Source organism: Borostomias antarcticus (genome assembly GCF_949987555.1).
Source record: "Borostomias antarcticus genome assembly, chromosome: 12".
NCBI lineage: Eukaryota > Metazoa > Chordata > Actinopteri > Stomiiformes > Stomiidae > Borostomias > Borostomias antarcticus.
This window is the reverse complement of record NC_140245.1, coordinates 16579531-16589556: the sequence shown is the minus strand read 5'-3', so window position 1 is coordinate 16589556 and position 10026 is coordinate 16579531. Positions and strand designations below refer to the sequence as shown.

The 10026-nt window shown below is 44.9% G+C and overlaps 1 long non-coding RNA gene across 1 annotated transcript; it reads left to right on the top strand.

Moving 5' to 3' along the window:
* The first annotated feature begins 8748 nt into the window (after positions 1-8748).
* On the top strand, positions 8749-9534 carry LOC311316279. Its single transcript, XR_014630707.1, has 4 exons — positions 8749-8897; positions 8990-9104; positions 9227-9343; positions 9432-9534. It is a non-coding gene; the product is annotated as an uncharacterized lncRNA (long non-coding RNA).
* Positions 9535-10026: the final 492 nt, after the last annotated feature.

Sequence of the window (10026 nt, the reverse complement as noted above, 5' to 3'; positions counted from 1 at the left end):
TGAAATTCCTTTCCTGCAGTCTTTTAGCCACCTGCTTGATGGGATTGTTTCCAGACCGCACCAGCCGCTTGACGCCATGAAGGTAGTTTTCAAACTGGAATGCACTGCAGTTGTCCAGTCCGCCATATTTCTCTGCCTCAGCAGTAATGTGAACCAAACTGTGCAGATTGTACACCATGAAGTCATCGCCGTAGAGGAGTCTAGCTTGCGCAACAAAGTACTCCAGAAGCTCGTGGGCGTAGGTACTGTAGACTTTCAGGAGTTTTGGACACGCCAGAATGCCCATAGCGACACTGAACACCATGAAGTGTTTGTATAGTCTATCATCCAGAAGACCTTTCAGCACAAGTTTTCCAGTGTAGAGCATGAACTGGCGGAATTCTGTTGCTTTCCATCTCTCCACATGCTCAATCGATCGAGGCGACCTTGCAAAGTCTGATGGGATGCTGTTCTTGAGCTCACGCATTCTGTTGCCAAGTAATCCACATTGCTGGGCAGACATTCTGACACTTCGCTTTCCTTTTCTGGTCCAGGTGAGGAGCAGTTTCTTCATAACCCCAAGGCAACTCTGGTGCATGTAATCAATGGGGAATGCTGCAACCATGTCAATCGGCAAATCGGATAGTGGGGTGTCACCTCGATGGTGTAGCTCTTGCGTTTTGTTTCTAAAGGAGTGATTGTCCCTCAGAATCAGGCCATCTACTTTTGGGAATGTGACTCGACCAGTCACATAAGCACCCTTCTGCTCACACTTGTCACATCCATAATACCCAGTGCAGTATTTCGTGTTCCTTACAAGTGCGCGGGCAGGAGCATCACAGACAATGCATCGGACTTTAACCTGGAGCCTCTTGCCCCTGAACAGAAGGCCATTACTCATCGCAGCATTCAGGTCGGCAACCACCTCCTTCAAAAAGTCCAAGTCTTTGGGTTTGCTGTCCCCAGCAGTGAGAACTATAGGGAAGATCTTGACAGGATGAAGCTGGACAGCGCAGAGAACAGGCCACATACTTTGGCCTGAACTTTTGAACAGTGGTAGGCCATCCACATTAATGGACAATTCAACCTCTGTGATGTTTTCAAAATCTCCATGTGGGTATTGCTCAAGTGTATCACGTAACTGCTTTTCAAGTGAAAGATGTATGTACTCCATCTCTGACCTCTTCTCAACAATAATGTCTCTGGGTGTTTGCATTACTGTACGGCTGGAGGAAGGCAGTTCTTGGTGGCCATGTTTTTGCAAGATCTTGAGCAATGCATCCAGGGCATTGAGCTTGACCTGATATGCATTTGTCCAGTCCCGCAATTCCTCACGCAGAGAGGCCGAATGATCAGAGTCTGTATCCTCTTGGGAATGTTCTGAGTCATCTTCGCGGTGATGATCCGAGTCATCCTCTCGCAGATGATCCGAGTCATCCTCTCTGCTGCCTGGAAGGGCGTCTTCATCCAAGCCAGGGACATCAATTCTCACCATCTCATCATCCTCCTCTCTGCTGCCTGTAAGGGCGTCTTCATCCAAGTCAGGGACATCAACTCTTGCAATCTCTTCATGATTATTATAGCTCTCCGCAGTGCCATCTATGGATTGCATGTGGCTGTGTTCAGCATTGTGGAGGGGCCGTTGAAACTCCCTAAGTTCCTTGAACATTTTGTGTCCAGCTCTCCAATGCCTTCTATACCGATTCCTTCTCTGTCTCCTTTCTTCCAAGTCCATCCTATAAAAAACACAAACAGAAGAGCCCTTTTAGAAATCTCAACATAACTGACAGACAATAGTGATTGTTTAGATGTGGGTGTTGAGTGTCGCGATATTTGATTTTAGTATACACGGTAGTTCCGGAAGTGGGGGGACAACGCACTGTTATGAACGGTGTTTCTGTACGTTCAGCCACCAACGACATGCTTGCTTTTTAATACATAAACAAACCTCTACGCATATTTAGAGTGTCCCTGTGGACAAATATCAACCCAGTGCATACTATTCAAAAGTCAATCCTTGTAAATATATTGCTAGCCGGCTAGTTATAGCTTATATGGCCAACAACACGTCCCGTAGCAGTGACGCGCCATACCCACAGACACAACGACGCTATTGTTAGCCTTTGCTAGGCGGCTAGCAATATTTTCAAGGCGAGTGACTTTTGTATATTACACAGTTGGTTGATGGCGAAAACTATGGAATACGTCAACAGGGACAATGCAAATATGAGGAAAAGAAATATATTGCTAGCCGGCTAGTTATAGCTTATATGGCCAACAACACGTCGCGTAGCAGTGACGCGCCATACCCACAGACACAACGACGCTATTGTTAGCCTTTGCTAGGCGGCTAGCAATATTTTCAAGGCGAGTGACTTTTGTATATTACACAGTTGGTTGATGGCGAAAACTATGGAATACGTCAACAGGGACAATGCAAATATGAGGAAAAGTGTAATTAAATCCGAAAAAAACAAACAGTTTCTGTCGGAGGTGGCCAAAAGTACACAATCCTACTGAACTGAACTCCAACACAAAGCCATGATGGCGGCGTATACATGAACTGCATGGTTTGACCCGCCAATTTTAGGCTGGCTAGCTTTAAAAGGCTTGCCAGTGATACGAATTCGAAGGCGTTACTACCGTGTGTATGAAAAACATTACATCTGTTAATGCAGTGGGCAACAATAGTTAAAAACACAGGGGTGCTAACGTTAGCTTCAATGCCAGCCTGTCTGTTGTTTGCCCGCCCGGATAACAGAAAACGTATAACGTTAGCAGGTTACTGCAGGTTAAAATATTGCTAGCCGGCTAACCAGCTATACTGTAGCTGGTTAATGCACACTGTACTGACCTGAATTCAACAGTAGTACTTGGTTGTTGTTGTTGTTCCTCTTCTTCTCTGTATGGTAGCGAGCGAGGCGCTGTTTCAGATGTAGGCGAGAAGAAGACGAATTTTAAAGCGCCGGACATCCGCTTGCATCGGTGTGGTGGGATCCTATTGGCTAACGTGTACTGTAGTTGTACTGTCATTGGTCACGTTTTAACAAATAACTGGCCAATGGCTCGGCGACTGAGGATTCAGGTGGGGCATTTAAACCCCCAGACCACGAAGAAAAATACAGAGAGAGACGCAGACGAAGAAGAGAGAAGACGCAAACACGAAGAGAAAGACGCAAACACGAAGAGAAAGACGAACGCGAACACAAAGACGACTAATTACTTTTACCGTTTCTTCGAAAAATGACTTCAAGGTAAGAGCGCACTAAGTTACATTTGTACATTACCAGCGCAGGCCTGCGTTAAAATCCACGTTAGCTAACGTAGCTGGTGGTTTGTTTTGTTAGTTAACTCTAAAATGGCCGCTGGACTGAGGGAAATGTGAATTGTTTGTTTGTTCGACTGACTCACGTTGGGAGCTCGCTCGTGTCAGGCTTTCTAAGGCCATCACGAATCTTAGGCTAATTTTACATAGGCAACAGTGAAGGCGAAGCCAAGATAATGCTTTATATATTTGCCATTTGTCTGTAAAGTGGGAGACTGCCACCCACGAGGTAATCGCGGTGCCTAAACTAGCTTGTTGTTTCCCACACACACTTAGCCGCCATTGACCGCATCTGTCCTGGGCAGATGCCGGCAGAGAATAAAAAAAAAAAGGATAGAATAGTGGCGAGTCACTCATTACTTATCGGCTGTAATGACTTGTTGAATTGTTGTTTTAGTCGCTTCTTCCCCTCTGCCTACTTTCCCATAGGGTTATGTGTTTATAACTTGAATTTTTTTTGTTTATTGGGCAGACTGTATTGCAGTGTGGAGTTTCTGGGGGAGGACACTGTGTCGGTTGTCCCAGTATCCTGGCTCTCCAAAAAGGATGGGGTAAGAACATGTTTGTGTGAACAATGTTTCTGATTGCCTTTTCAATAGTACAGGGAAGCGGGTACTAACATGGTTTCACTCACAGTTGCAGATGTGTTCCTGGCCGATGAACAAAGTCAGCCAACGGATAAAGAGCTGCGTGGAACCTAACCCTGGCTGGGCGCTCCACAGAGTCCGGGTTTTCCCCAAGTCCACAACTGGTACTGTTTGCATTTTAAGCTGTTAAAAAATACTGACGGGGGGGAAAAAGATCATGACTCATTATTCTGAGGAAAAAGGATGGCTGAAATGTATTGATTATGGTACTTTATGCACACAGATCATTACGAAGGTGCCAGGCTCATGGCAAAAGTCTTTGAGCAGCAGTCGTCGATGGACGAGAGCCAGGACGTTAGAAAGAGACGGCGCAACACGCGCTATCACTCCAGTGACGAAGGTAATATACTAAAGTGCATTCAACAGTCCCAAAAGAGTAGTACTTTTGAAATCGTGAGCTAATTTAGTGATATTCCACTAGATATTCCAAGCCCCGGGCAGCCATTGGTCCCCACTATGACGGCCAAAGACCAGGTGCCAGGTGCCGGAGTTGAAAGGCCTCTGCCAGCGGTCCAGTACAATCCATGTGTGCTGTACAATCCAGGTATGCATGTTTGTGTTGAAATGAAATGTCTATGCCTACTGCACACTGATAGTTGGACTATTTTTTATTTATTTTGAATACCATTTTACTCATCTTGCAGATTTTCCAAGCTTGTCCCATGTGAGCGAGCGGGGCCCAGGGCCCATGTATAGCACCCCAGCCAGATCTTACAGCACCCCAGCCAGACCAGCCAGACCAGGTAAGAGTGGCATGTACTGCTGTGGTGTCTAATGCCAGAAGCCAAAGCCAACACCATAAAGTTTCCTGCTAATCCCATTCAGTTAGGTCTGTGATTGGCTTTTTTAGATTGAATACCATTTACTCATCTTGCAGATTTTCCGAGCTCATCCCCTGTGAGCGAAAACCATATGAGCCCAGGCCTCATGTATAGCACCCCAGCCAGACCAGGTAAGAGTGGCATGTACTGCTGTGGTGTTGTGATGTCTACCTGTTAATGTCTTAATTTATTTTCCTTCAAATGCCAGAAGCCAAGGCATGCTGCCAACACCATACAGTTTCCTGCTAATCCCTTTCCTTTATCCCTTTTGTTTTTCAGTTAGGTCTGTGATGCCGTCGCCCAATAAAACGGCTCCAGCACCATTGACTCCGTGTACCCCTCTACCTAATCGATGCTGCTCTGCAGATGCTGGTATGGGACTACTTCATGTTGCATGCAGGGATATATTTTGAGTTTCATTTAGTTTTATGTCAATGTACTTATAGCCACATCTGTGTTTATCTAGATTTCCAGAGGTCTGTACATCAGCAGTTCTCAGAGATGCGGGAGCAACTCCGTGAGCTTGCACGGACTGTGAGGGAACTGGCCCAGAGCATGCGGCCTGTGGAGTCTGGAGCCCAGGGAGAAGTGCTGGATGTACTGAACCCTGCCCAAACGGACGAGGAGCTGCAGGTCTGTGAGGCCAGGTTGAAGGACCGGGAACATCAGAGGAAGATGGTGAGTGTCTGCAGGGCAGAACTTTGTCTTATTTTTGCAGTGCAGGGAAGGGTACAGTAAATGACTGTCTTTGTTTTGCAGACACAATACCTAGGTGCCATTGGTGGCAGAGACTTGGCGGACACAGTCCGGCGGGTGCTGTCAGCTGTAGCCACACATGCGGTGTGGAGCGCCTACAGTGTGCACGGGAAGAAGGGGAAGAAGCCACTGAAGAGTATGACACTCTTCAATGTTCTAACACGTAAGAAATGGTTCATATTTTGAATATTTTTTAATACATTGTCTTTGTTCCATGACCGATGTGAATTGAAACCATTACCTTTCTTGATAACTTAAAGGTGCAGTGATGGTCTCCATGCCGAAGGCTACGATGGCGGAGGTGGCCGCCCAGCTGCAGGAGACATTGAAACATGCCCCTGCTAAATGCAGAAGTGTAAGTGATGTCTTTTTTTTTGGTTTCTCCTACCCAGTGACACTGCATGGTTCCAAAGATTGTGTACCACTTTTTTGTGCATGTATGTGCGTTGTGTATTTACGGCCATTTCATTGTGTCTTTAGGTATCTGCAGAAGTCCGCCTGAGCACAGCCCATCCAAGAACAGTCCATCTGAGCACTCCCCAGCATACTGATGAGGAAGACTTCCCTTCCTAGCTGCCCCCCAACCCATCTGACACCCACCCGCAGCCCATCTGAGCACAGCAACCCACCCCCCCCCCAGCCTATCTGAGCACAGCCTGCCATTTTTTGTAAATACTTTTTTGTAAATAACTGTTTTTTTTGTTTTTTTTTTAAAATACTTTTTGTTTTTAAAATTGTTTATCATTTGTAGGCTAGATATTGTGTACTTTTTTTAATAAAATAAATTGTTCTTGACTGAATGGTGTTGTGTCATAACTTTTGTACCATAATTTTGCTTGCTGCATTGACTATGACATTAATAGGCTCTTTGCACAAGCTCCACTACTTCCTGACACTCTACAGGCGTATTTCTTTCCTGGCCTATACTAGTGGATGGAAGTGATTGATCAGGTGTGCTGCACACCGGATTCATGGCAATTGCTATCCAATAGTATAGGACGGTAAAGAAATATGCCTGTAGAGTTTCAGGAAGTAGTGGAGCTTGTGCAAGGAGCTGATTTGTTTTGTAATGCAAATTATAAATGTAGCCAACGGAAGTGTAGACCACGTTGCAGCAACGTAACAACGTAATATATAAACGTGTATACAACGTTGCAGCAATATACATCGAAATCATCGCGGAAATCACAACGTTGTGTGGACATTGCAGGCACGTTGCAGACACGTTGGACCTGCACGTTGCAGCAACTTGTGTGCAGATACCGCGTTTGCGTTGCATGCACGTTTAACTTGACGTTGAGTGGACCATACCAAAGTCTAAATTGCACGTTTCTGCAACATTGCTGCAACCTGATTGTGTTAGTAGGGTTACCCTACTAACACAGGGGGTTGCAGCAACGTTGCACATAAGTTGTACTTAGGTAAGTTGCAACGTTACCATCAGGCGATGTTGTGACAACGTCCATCTATGGTCGAAAATAACTTTACCCTCCTAAGTCTAATTAGACTTTACTGCAACGTTGCAGAAACATTGGCAACATGGGTCCCTGCAACGTCTTTACATAACGTGAGTAACGTTGTATTACAGTCCTATTAGGCTAGCAATCGGGCTATCCCGTGACGTCACTGCTTGCTGGTTCACAGTTAAAGTAGGCGGTTCTTTGCCAAACTGCTCCTGTATTATTATTATTTTTTAAATTTTCGCTTATATCCTTCATATTGTACTGTATGTTGAGGTTAATAACTCATCTTAGAAATGTTATTGATTGTATATTTCCCTGTTTGTTATAAATTGAATGCTTTTTCAATTATTAAAAAAAATTCTAACTTTTCGGTGTCGACCAAGATATCAATTTTCAAAAGACGTGTCGAGAAAACCCATTCATTCTCTCGGCATTATGAAACGCTACCACTAGGGGGCGATGAGATTACTTTCCCTCCCTATAGATGGGTTCGCCGCCTACGTCACAGCAGAGTGCGCACGCAGCCTCTCGGTAAAAAGGCAAACAAACTCGCTAGCCGCAGTAGCTCCGTTTCATGTAGCTAATTATGCCTCAAAGGTGCTGTGCTGTGCTGTGCTGTGAACTGTACAAACAGAAAAGGACAAGATGATGGCCTCAGATTCTTCATCATCCCCTTGAGATGTCACCCTTTTCAGAGGAACCGCCGAAAGCTGTGGTTTAAAGCCATAAAGAGAACAGATTGGGGACCAACAAACACTTTTTTGTGTGGTGCGAACTTCATCTCTGGTAAGTTATCTAGCTAACGTCACCTCAGGTTTTTTTTCTCATCAAATTACATTGATTTGACTGTTGGTTTAGCTATTTATTTGTTTACTTACCGGTAATATAAGATTTAAGTAAACAGAACGTAACTCATAACCTGCACGCTAAACTATGTTCAGGAATTGGAAGCCCAATGATAGCTAGCTAACGTTAGCTAATGCTAGCTAGCACGCTACCTAGTGTTAGCTAGCTAAGTCAAGGCCCGAATTTGGCTAACGTTTAGACAATATTGCAAATACTCCGACAAACTATTGCAAACCTTTTTTCTGTTACTACTGGCTTTGTGTTCGCCGCGAACATTTGCAGAAACATAAGCGAACGGTCTGAGCTGGTAGTTTGTGTTAGTTAACGTTACTCTAAAATGGCCGCTGGACATGTGAATTGTTTGTTTGTTTGACTCTGCTGTATTTGAGACTCACATTGGGAGCTCGCTCGTGTCAGGCTTTTTAAAGCCATCACGAATCTTAGGCTAATTTTACATAGGCAACAGTGAAGGCGAAGCCAAGATAATGCTTTATATATTTTCCATTTGTCTGGAAAGTGGGAGACTGAGAATGATGCCACCCACGAGGTAAGCGAGGTACCATGGACAATAACGTTAGCTCGAAACAAAGATGGAGGCAGCTTTGTTTGCCACATTAGTAGTATCGGTGTGTATTGTTGGAGTTCACGAGTCAAAAACAGGCGTTCCTGTTAAAACTGCGAGTAGTAACGCGTGATTCACGGGCCTTATACATTTAATCTATGCACTGCAGTGGCTAATGCCTAAACTAGCTTAATGTTTCCCACACTGATGATTGACCGCCATTGACCGCATCTGTCCTGGGCAGATGCCGGCAGAGAATTAAAAAAAAAAAGAATACTATAGAATAGTGGCGTGTCACTAATTACTTATCGGCTGTAATGACTTGTTGAATTGTTGTTTTAGTCGCTTCTTCCCCTCTGCCTACTTTCCCATAGGGTCCTTATGTGTTTATAACCTTAATATTTTTTTGTTTATTGGGCAGACTGTATTGCAGTGTGGAGTTTCTGGGGGAGGACAGTGTCGGTTGTCTCAGTATCCTGGCTCTCCAAAAAGGATGGGGTAAGAACATGTTTGTGTGAACAATGTTTCTGATTGGTGTGCTACTTTTCAATTGTACAGGGAAGCGGGTACTAACATGGTTTCACTCACAGTTGCAGATGTGTTCCTGGCCAATGAACAAAGTCAGCCAACGGATAAAGAGCTGTGTGGAACCTAACCCTGGCTGGGCGCTCCACAGAGTCCGGGTTTTCCCAAAGTCCACAACTGGTACTGTTTGCATTTTAAGCTGTTAAAAAATACTGATGGGGGGGGGGGAAAAGATCATGACTCATTATTCTGAGGAAAAAGGATGGCTGAAATGTATTGATTATGGTACTTTATGCACACAGATCATTACGAAGGTGCCAGGCTCATGGCAAAAGTCTTTGAGCAGCAGTCGTCAATGGACGAGTGCCAAGACGTTCGAAAGAGACGGCGCAACACGCGCTATCACTCCAGTGACGAAGGTAATATACTAAAGTGCATTCAACAGTCCCAAAAGAGTAGTACTTTTGAAATCGAGTAATCTGAGCTAATATACTGATATTCCACTAGATATTCCAAGCCCAGGACAGCCATTGGTCCCAACAATGCAGGCCAAAGACAGTATGCCAGGTGCCGGAGTTGAAAGGCCTCTGCCGGCTGTCCAGTACATTCCACGTGTGCTGTACAATTCAGGTATGCATGTTTGTGTTGAAATGAAATGTCTATGCCTACTGCACACTGATAGTTGGACTATTTTTTATTCATTTTGAATACCATTTTACTCATCTTGCAGATTTTCCAAGCTTGTCCCATGTGAGCGAGCGGGGCCCAGACCCAAGGTATAGCACCCCAGCCAGATCATATAGCACCCCAGCCAGACCAGGTAAGAGTGGCATGTACTGCTGTGGTGTTGTGATGTCTACCTGTTAATGTCTTAATTTATTTTCCTTCAAATGCCAGAAGCCAAAACATGCTGCCAACACCATACAGTTTCCTGCTAATCCCTTTCCTTTATCCCTTTTGTTTTTCAGTTAGGTCTGTGATGCCGTCGCCCAAGAAAACGGCTCCAGCACCATTGACTCCATGTACCCCTCTACCGAATCGATGCTGCTCTGCAGATGCTGGTATGGAACTACTTCATGTTGCATGCAGGGATATATTTTGA